General features: G+C 47.0%; 1 long non-coding RNA gene across 1 annotated transcript; it reads right to left on the reverse strand.

Moving 5' to 3' along the window:
- Nucleotides 1-452: 452 nt before the first annotated feature.
- LOC121835483 lies at nucleotides 453-2,206 on the reverse strand. Its single transcript, XR_006077611.1, has 2 exons — nucleotides 2,109-2,206; nucleotides 453-969 (listed from the first exon to the last, which is right to left on the reverse strand). It is a non-coding gene; the product is annotated as an uncharacterized LOC121835483 (long non-coding RNA).
- Nucleotides 2,207-10,033: the final 7,827 nt, after the last annotated feature.

Genomic DNA, 10,033 nt, shown 5'->3' on the forward strand with positions numbered 1-10,033 from the left:
CTTCGCCTGCTTGGTCTCGCAATGAAACTGGTATATACGAGTCGGAAAGTCCATTGAAACTTATTATTGACTTGCCACCCTTCAGGCATGCATCTATTTTAAATCTTTCCCAGTTTTCGAAAAACAAAAATTTTAATACAATGCCTTGAAGTAGTAACGTGTGTTGTGGTCCCTCGCAGGCTGGATGGCGTATTGGGAGCCAGACGGTGACAGCACCGGCAGCCATTGCTTGACACCAGGGAAAACTGAAGCTTGTGTGAAGTGTCTTGTAAACCAACTTTAAGGCTTTCCAGGAATAATAAGACAGAACTTGCCGGTGTGGGTAACTCTTCAGTAAGTTACACAAACGTGCCAATCTGTCACCTGCTCAACCTTTCCGAATCTTGGTCCTGCTTCAGATAACTCGACAGTGTATCATTGATGATAAAGAGGCAGTCGACAGGATCGTGTGCACGGCAACAAGAACATAGTTTAATGGACGTCGGCGGTATTTATCAGATAGCGCCGGAAGCACTGCGCATGACTAGTGCCTTGTCATGCGAGGCGTTGTACATAAGCCCGATACATCTCTTCACGGGTAACAAAAGACTGAGTACAAGTTCATGCCACTTGATTGAAGTCGGAGTCATAATGGAGATGCTCTGGAGGCTTCACCGTGCGAGTAGACTTCCTGGCTTGGTGCCCCTGACCCGCCACCGCCTGAAGGTTGCTGTTGGCGTGACGGTGCTAAGGGCTGCGTTGTCGTAGCAATGGCCAGGTTTCCGTTGGCTGTAGGTGCTGCATCGCCGTTTGGAGTTTCCTGGATCTGTGACGTCGCCTCGTTGCACGGCGTCGACTCTGTCTGGACAGAAAGCTCCGTGCCATTCTTGTCTGGACCGGGCGTACTCCAGTCGTCGTCACTCGCTTCCACATAGTGCTCTCTGGTATGTAGCAGGTGCTGCCGGTTACGTCTCGGTATCCGGTGATCTTCTGTCAACACACGGCAAGACCTGGGAGTGGCCGTGTCAATCACCTTGGCTTTCCGCGACCATGCGGTGTGTCAAATCCTCATGACGTGCAGACTTCGAGCATACCGCTCGAAGTCTGCACTGACAATGGACCGCAGTTTTTGCAGCTTCACTTCTCGGACGTTCTTTCGATGCTGCATCCTTCAGGAACAGCTCGACCTTCTCCTTGAAGCGCTTCCAGTTTTCGAAGAGGTTGCCCGACAGTTGCAAGGGCTCCAGCGTTTTGAGCAGATCCATCGTCGTCGCGTCGTCCGACTACGCTTGGGACCGCACCGGCCACTTCTGACACCATGTATCATTGATGATAAAGAGGCAGTCGACAGGATTGTGTGCAGGGCAATCAGATAGCGCCGGGCGCACTGCGCATGACTATAATGCCTTGTCATGCTATCTGCTGTACATGATAAGCCCGATACAGACAGGAACGCAGTTTCTTTCGAGAATGTTTAAAAAAAAAATTACGTTAGCGAGCACGAGTCGGTTTGCCCTCGGCCCTCCCCTAATTTGATTTCAAAACAAAAATGCCTCAAATGCAATTCGCAACCCTCCGTCGGTAAAAATGTAATAATAAACATTGCATTGAAGTAAACCTTTCTGGCCGATTCCATGACTGTCTAGCTCCCACTGGCTGCTCGTGCCTGGTGGGGCCCGTGCAGGTTAGAAAAGAATTTTCCCCCTAAATCCTTCGTGTAGGAAGTATTGACATCACAACACAAAAATTCCCTACCATTCTTAAAAGCTTCCTCAAAGTCCGGTTGTTCAAAATTTAATACAGAAAAGAGAAATCTCGCCCTTTCACGTTTTTCGCATTCGCAACTTCAGCCCGGCTCTCGCGAACGAACGAAGAACCAGAGGAGCGAGGACAAAGGCAGGGACTGTTGGCCTTTGTGCTTGTATTACGGCATGATTCTGGGTCTGTTTGTGCGTGAATCCGCTTTAATGAAAAAAGTGAGCTTCTTATTATGGGAATTCTCGTGTACCGCCTCACCACAGCGTTGCATAAAGGAACCGGGATGTCTAATTTTATTAGGGACTTTTTTTTGTATATCGCATGCCCTGGGAATTTCTGGTCTTGTGGCCGCCAGCTCAATCTGTGCTCACCGTGATGGCAAATGCTCCCGCTAGTAGTGTAGAGCAACGGTATGTCGAGCGAACCAAGTGTGAATATTTAAACTGGACTGTGAATCAAAATAAAGTTGTTTTTAGAGTGCAGCTCTCTTGAGCGTCTGCGTCAGCATAACCACACGCGCAGCATTATGGGATGTTTCCCCGCTAAATTTAGAGCAATAATTTCACCGCTAAATTTAGCGTAAATTTTTTTTACTAAATTTAGCGGATAAATTTTCTCGCGAAACATGGCGGAAAAATCTTTCTCGCTACATTTAGCGTGAAAATTTCCCAGCTAAATGTAGAGGGAAAATGTTCCCGCAATCCTTAGCGTAGAAACGCACCATAATGCAACACGCGCAATTACGCCGACGCTCAGGTCGGAAACGGTCACCTAGGAGCTGCGCTCTAAGACCAACTTTATTTTGATTGACGGTCAAGTTTAGATATTCATATTTGGTTCACAGTAGGAACTTTTACATTTCCATACCTTTAATTAAAGCACAAGATCTCTTATTGCTAGAATGATGATTATACTCTTTTTGGAAAAAGATTTTCTTCAATATCAGTAAATTAAATATCTTTGTTTTAGAGTAAACTCTATTCGGGCACGAACACCATAGAAGTTCCGCTTTCACGTGGAAGAGGCTATACATATGTTCAAGAGTCAAAAAGCCTGCTCTGATTGAACACAAAACTGACTAAAACCATTATTTTGTTTATAGAAAGTCACATCGGTTTGTCTGGCTGTGTATTTCGATGATGGTTGGCCCGCCCATTCTTGCTGATGTTGGTTTGTGTATTGCAAGCATACTGAATTCCCCACTCCTTTCACAATCCACATGCTGGCAACAAAATGACACTCGAAGAAAGTATTGTAAGCTCGGACTCGCTCAGCAAAACCGTGCAGGAGATTGGGTGAGAGCGGAAGGCACCACTATGCACTTAGCGCCTTTGAGTTGCCACCACCACCAGTAAAATCAAATGTAGTGGTGTGGAAACTTCCAACAGGTTTTTCGCAGTTTCACTTCTTTGCAGCAGCTTTCGTTTTAGAGAATCTGTCATTTCAACGAATCACTGAACGTGTTCTCCGCTGTGGATGTTACGGAGCTGAAATTTAGTGAGGAATGCGGCTAGATATTTATTTTTCTATTTAAATGAAGTTTTTATTGCTAAAAAGTAGTCTTGATGAGGAGAAAGTGCCCCGTTATGTGGAATTCTTTTCAAATTGACATTTTGCATAGAAAAAAGACGGATTTTACGGTAACATATAGATAGTCGCACCCGCCATATGTTGCAGGGGGGAAGAGGGAAAGGGAAATCGGCTCAACCAACACCCCCTATACTCGGCGACAACTTTTCTTGGCAACGCAGTGGAAGGTACGTCCCGCGTCCCCTCTCCCATTTTGAGTGTGCGCGGGCTCTCCTCCTCTCCCCGGAAATGGGGGAGGGGGAGAGCCTGCGTACACTCAAAATGAGAGAGGGGACGCGGGACGTACCTTCCACTGCATTGCCAAGAAAAGTTGTCGCCGAGTATAGGAATAAGGCCGTAGCGCTCCGAGTGGGTGCCTCACAGCGTCGGAGGAAGGAAGGCCATGGCGCAACTACGTAAGAAAAGTTCTGCTGTCGATGCATATCGACGTGAAAAAAATATTTCTTCTCGAGCGGCACGGTAACCTTCGTGCACGTTTATCCGACATTAATACACGTTTTAAAAGCGCAGTTTTGTACAATTTATTATATATATAATATAAACGTAATATACAACACATTACCAAGGTTTAAAGGGAGAGGAACCGAAAAAAATCCAGTCATCACCGCAGGGAGGGAGCGCACACAAGCAAGAGATAGGGCCTCTCGTCCCACACTGCTGGTGCTGCTCTCGTGTGTGTGTGTGTACGTGTGTGCGTGTGTTAGGGGGGGGGGATCTTTTGATCCTCCTACCCGTCGTTTTTTTTTTTTTTTTTTGCCGTCCCCGCAGTCTCGAGTAGTTTTTTTTGTGTGTGTGTGTGTTTGCTTGATACTACGGCATTTGCGTGGATTCGCGAAACAAGTCCTGCTACGGTTTGAGTGACGTGTGTGGCAACTAGTCAAGATGACACTGGCCGATGACCTCTCTCTCAACAGAGAGAGACTTCTAGAAGTTTGTTCAAATATTTTTGTGGTTGATCTTGTGGGACGTATGGATACGATCGACAGGTGAGGAACAACTTATTTACGGGCTTTCTTGGTCATGTAAGACGCAAGTAAAGTGCTGCAGTCGATTTTTTTAAATCTCGTGATAGAATGGAATTTGGTTCTTCGTCGTTATCCCTTCGCTATTGCGCCGGCATCTGTAAATATGCGTGGTAATAGTCTAGTTTTACTGGAAGGTAAATAACAAGTTTGTGCGATTATTGAAAGTGCGTTGTTTGTGCTTATGTGTTTATTTATACTAATGTTATTTTGTTGCCATTTCCGCGTTTATACTAGAATCTGAACTGTATTAAAGGGGCAGTGCAACGATTTTCAGACTTTGGCCAATTAACAGCGGAAATTAATCTGCTTCACCTATGGAACGAAAAACCGAAAGCCGCATTTTCTTGCGAGCGCTAGTTATTATTTAAAAAAAAAATCGAAGGTCGAAGTGCCTCTCAACTCTCCACGCCGACTTTCGAGTAACGTCTCTGGGGGTTCACGTGGTTTCTCCTTGGGCCCTCTCTTCAGAGACCCCAGCCGCTTCCCCCGCGATTGTCGACTTTTAAAGTATTAGCCTCGACGACGGTCGCGGCGAGCGATGGACACATAGGACGGTTCGCCACGGGGCTGACGGCGAGTGTAGCACCGGAGGGGGACAGGGTTTGCTGACTTCCGCGTATCCCCCAGAGACGCCGTCATTTTAGTTCCCGGCGGCTGCAGATCGGCAAATGATTCGTTTTTTGCCTAGCGATTACGCAGCAGAATAGCCGTTTTTTGGGGAAAGGTGACGCGTTTTTGGTCACTTGGGCTTGTATAAACAAATAAAGAAATGCAAACTGGCAATTCTTTCAACATTAAAACCGTTGCACTGCCCCTTTAAGGTAGTAGTAATATTCTATACAAAATAGGTTATATTTTGTTCTTAGGCACCTCGAGCCCATAGGGAGAAGTAAATTAGTTGACAGTAAATAGTAAGTTTAGTACCCCTGCCACACGGAAAAGTTAATATATTTTGATTAAATAATACGGGATTTCAGCAGTTCAGTGTTTTGAGTGATTATTTGAGCTTCGCAAGCTTATTAGTCGACCCCATATTGTCATTCGATCGAAATTCTATTAATTTTAATTCAGTGATTGCACGCGATAACATCGGTTACATGATCGTAAGTGACACTTGTCGAGCCGTGTCCTTGTTGGCTATGTCTACCTGATATTTAATTGATCTGTACTGCTGTGCCGAATCACTGCGTGTCTCGCCATCTTGTCGAAATATTTCTGTATAAAATATGCATTGCTACAGCAATAATTGCGTGAATCAATATTTTCTACTTATAACAATCACATGTTTCTACAGACGTTTTTTACGCATGCCTCGTGCCATTTGGCATCGATTATTTAGCGGCGTAGTGTTTTGCCCGTGTAATAAAGTGTCTTCTTTAGACCCGCTGCAACGTGCAGCTTTCATTCTAGCTAATAAGACACGCGTGTGTGACTAAAAGCGCGTTACGACGGCCGATCCACGCGCGTTGCCTTCGCTTCGACGCGCGCCCCTGATGGCCTTCCTTTGCGACGTCACCAGAAGAGCGCTATGGCCTTATTTCTAGGGGTGTTACCTCAACGCGGTGGTGGTAAAGTGAACGAGAGGAGGGCCATTAGAAAATCGCTTACGTTGCCAGCATAGGTATTGCAGCGAAGAAGTTGCTGCCATATACGGCGGACTGAGTGTTACTTTTTTTTTTTTTTTTTTACCAAAACAGAGGCTGTAATTTGGAGATTGCTACAAGCGCACACCTACCCCAGCCCGGCGACTCCACGCCACTGTTACCCGAGCCTATACCTAACGGACGCGTGTAAAACGTGCGGAAACAGAGTTACGCTGCGACACATGCTTTGGGAATGCGCCGGAAAAGAGAGTATCACGGCCACTGCACACGTTGCGGCGGACCTTAGCCAGGGAGAAAATTCGAGCTCAATCGTCGCCGCCGCCGCGCCGGGGCCGGGGGCGGCCGCGGCTGCGGTCGCCGCCGCTGGGAGGTGGCGCTCACCAGCGACGACCTGGCCGACCAGCTTTGGGCCGTCCGGCAGGCCGAAGATGCCGCCCGGGTCCAAGGACTCCGAGCCGTCACCTGAGGCACCACCACCTCCATCATCGTCGACAAAGGGCGGGACGGGACAGGGGGTAATCCCATTCTCCCCCATCTCGCCCTAAAGCAAAACTGCTGGGCCGATTTGAATAAAGTTTATTCTCTCTCTCTCGTTTGGGAAAGAGATAGTATTGTGTCACGTAAGTCCTCTTGCATACAATAAACGAAATTTAATTATTTTTATCTCGTTTACTTGGTTCGAAACCCTAAAAACGGGCTTTTGACAACTTATTGCTTCCGTCATTTTGGAGTACGCAAGGCAGTTATCTCGCTGTCTGGTTTCGATTTCGGAGACCGTGATCCCCGTGAGCCCAGCAGAAGCCTTGAACGTTCCAGCTCTTCGTTATGACGCGGTGTTGCAGAGAGCTGGGTAAAGCACAAGTACGCGAATAGCCGAAGCAAACGAACTGTTATCGTAAATCTTGGCTTGTGATTCCGCCTTTGTAGATCATCTTATTCGTTTTGCTGGAGAGACGCAAACGACGGGCATAAGAAATTCGTTTGCATATTCCGCATACCTCGCAAATGCACTTTCCCAGACACATCGCGAAAAGCGCAAAACACGGAGTCCTCACCGTCCTGACTTCCCAGTCTTTTACATGCTTTAGAGCGGATTGTACCTGCTAACATGTATGTCTACTGAAACTGCAACTTGAAACTATAGGGGCAGTGTGAGAGAGAAGAGACAAAGTTGGAAAAGCTTGCTCGCTCTCCTCAATTTCTCAACTCTCAAGTGATTGTACCATAATAAATGCACCAACGACTCTTCCCAAAATAAAGAAAAAACACCATGTTCACTACGTCCAAAATGGTATCAGTTCATGTATCTGTGGGCAGGTAGGAAATCTTGCCGAAATTTATTCACACCGCATGATGAGCGCAACGAACTCGCACGAGATTTACAGGAAAATATCGGTTGTGACTTAAGTTTCCCTTGTTCAATTAAAACGACGTAATCTTGTTGAAAACGTCCGCAGCTTTTTACTCACTTTATTTGTCGGGAATTTTCCATATTTTGAAAAGGAACGAAAGAAGATTTACTTTTAAAGACGCTCACTGCGTCCCCTCGGACCAGCTAGACCGGATTAGCTGACGACGACGGGACTGAACCCGTTGAACCTCAACCCCACAACAACCAACTTGCGCTCCATGTTATACCCGTACCACACGGGCAACTCGAATGCCATATACAACGAATGGCATTCGTGTGATCAACGAATCGGCTCGCGGTCTGTCCCGCGTGGAACGGCTCACGCTCGGAGTATCGCGGGCTGATTGGCTGATCGTCCAAATGTCATTCGTTGTAAATGGCATTCGAGTTGCCCGTGTGGCACGGGTAATTGATGTGGGTTTCTACTTCCAAGCTCCGCACCACACACCACGAACGTTTCAGCTCTTTGTCACATCGCCGTGTTGCACCAAACAGAACGAGATCGCCGAAGTCAACGCAGCACCGTCGTGATCCTTGGCTTGTGGTTGCGCACTCGTGGACCCGGTGATTTCCTTCGCTTTCAAATCACACACGGCGATTACGAATGATACTTTCTGTCTTACCGGAACATCACAGGGACACTTCTCCGGTCACGTCTTCGCTACATGTGCTCGCAAACAGCAGAGCTTCTCGCGTCCCGTCGAACCAAAACAATACCGGCGCCATGTTGAACGTCCGTTGTTGCCAGGTCTTTTCCGACCAAACAAAACCAACGAAAGCAAGCCGGCTCTAGCTTCCAGCGTACATCGGCGTTGCGCCGTGGGCAGATCTTTTCTGTCAGCTCTAACTTAAAGATAACCTACAGATGCAGTAACACTGGTACCGAATTTTCTCATGGCGGCCAGCATGAACAGCCGTAAATTCTGAGGAGGCTGCATGGAAAGCGGCGGCCACTTCCCCCCCCCCCCTCCCCCCTAACCTGTGTTAATGGCTATACCCTTTGTAACGGGAGGTAGCTTGTGCCACCTAGCCTAAGTCTAAAAGGTCGAAAACATGATTCCTCCCGCGCTTTTCAGACCAAGTTTCTCCACATAACTATCACCAGGCAGTGTGGGTTATCACCATGATGACCTATGGGGGATCGGGGAAAAAATGAAAGACGTTTACAACACCCTGTAACACCGAAGTAGAGTGCAGCTCTTGAGGAGGAGGAGGAAAGGGTACTGACTAGATGCAAATGACTCCCTAGATCCATCTTGGCGCCGCAATATGGCTGCTTTGACCTCCTCATCCTACCAGCTTTTTGGTTTGTGTCTTTGTTTTTGCTTTCCTCTTTGTTTCATGTGGTGCTTCTCTAATTCTCTTTTAAATATTCCTATTAGATCCTCATATGTCCGTTCGATTTCAGGTAGTTTTAATACTATGTTCTCAATGCTTTTAGATACTTTTTGTACTCGAGTTTTACTTAGTTTCGGTTAACCCGCTCGTTCCCGAGCTTGTTCTGGTTCGGATGCGCAAAATTTAGTCTTAATACTCTTGTGGTCACTCCCTAGCTTGCTGCACCTTCCTCATCTATTTCCGTACTTCCTAGCCTAGGTTGTCATACAGTTTGTGGGACATAGTCTATTCTTGAGTGTGAGCTGTTTCGTTCCCACGCTATTTTTTCCGTCGCATTTTACTTGTGCATTCACTAACACTAGATCCAGGGCATCGCAGATACATTATAGCGACTTTCCGATTGCATCTGTGAATTCGTCAAACTCTTCTAAATGGGCATTCATTTCTCCTATGATGATTATTTCCTGATTAAGGCCAATTTCCTTGATGTCCCGAGCGATATACATGTGAAGTGTTCTGTATTTCCCTCTGTGGAGTCATTTGCTGTTTTCAGGTAAGCAAACCCCACAGGAGTGTTCAGGCCTGTTACCCTACCTTTCAACCATAATTGTTCTCTGCAGCCTTCCCTCTCTCTTTCCCAGTCGTGTTCTTTAACAACCGTGCCTAGATCTCCGCCTTTGCGTTCGCCTCCCCTCCGGTTGCATCCCATCCAGTAGTAGCCTGGTATTTGTACGGTGGTTCCTCCTCATCTCTAAAGTGCGTTTCTGCTACCCCATACACTGTGAAATTTTCAGCCTCTAATTGTTCACCAATCTCCTCCCACTTTATTCTGTTTTATACCTCCCTGCATGTTTATGAACCCTATATTGAGCCAATTTTTTCTTCTACTTCTACGGGGCTTCCTCCTGTTATCTCATGCTGCTCCTGCAGTACTCACACCCAGGAACTTCTCCCGACTCTGGTAGCGGCACATGTTCTCCCGCTATGTTGCCATTGAGCCAAAGATGCTTTGTGGTTCTAGCTCTACGGTTTTTCTGTTTCCTAACCCTACATTTTCTGTTTCATCCGCTTCCCAGTCCCGGCCTCCAGGCTTCGTCCCTTAGGGTCCTGTGTGTATTAAAACAAATACCTCGCTCTGCATCCGATCCTTCGACCCACCCTACTTTCGGTGTGCTCACGGTAGTCAATACCGTCTGCTACACATGAACCGACACACGCTGGCTGGTACACCTCTCTGTTTATATCCATTACCTCGCACCCACGCTCCCGCCCCAGTTTCCTTATGACCGCATTTGCCTGGACTACCTTCCTCTCCGTTTTTACACTCT

This window comes from Ixodes scapularis, unplaced genomic scaffold (genome assembly GCF_016920785.2).
Source record: "Ixodes scapularis isolate PalLabHiFi unplaced genomic scaffold, ASM1692078v2 PGA_scaffold13__105_contigs__length_92229423, whole genome shotgun sequence".
Lineage (NCBI taxonomy): Eukaryota > Metazoa > Arthropoda > Arachnida > Ixodida > Ixodidae > Ixodes > Ixodes scapularis.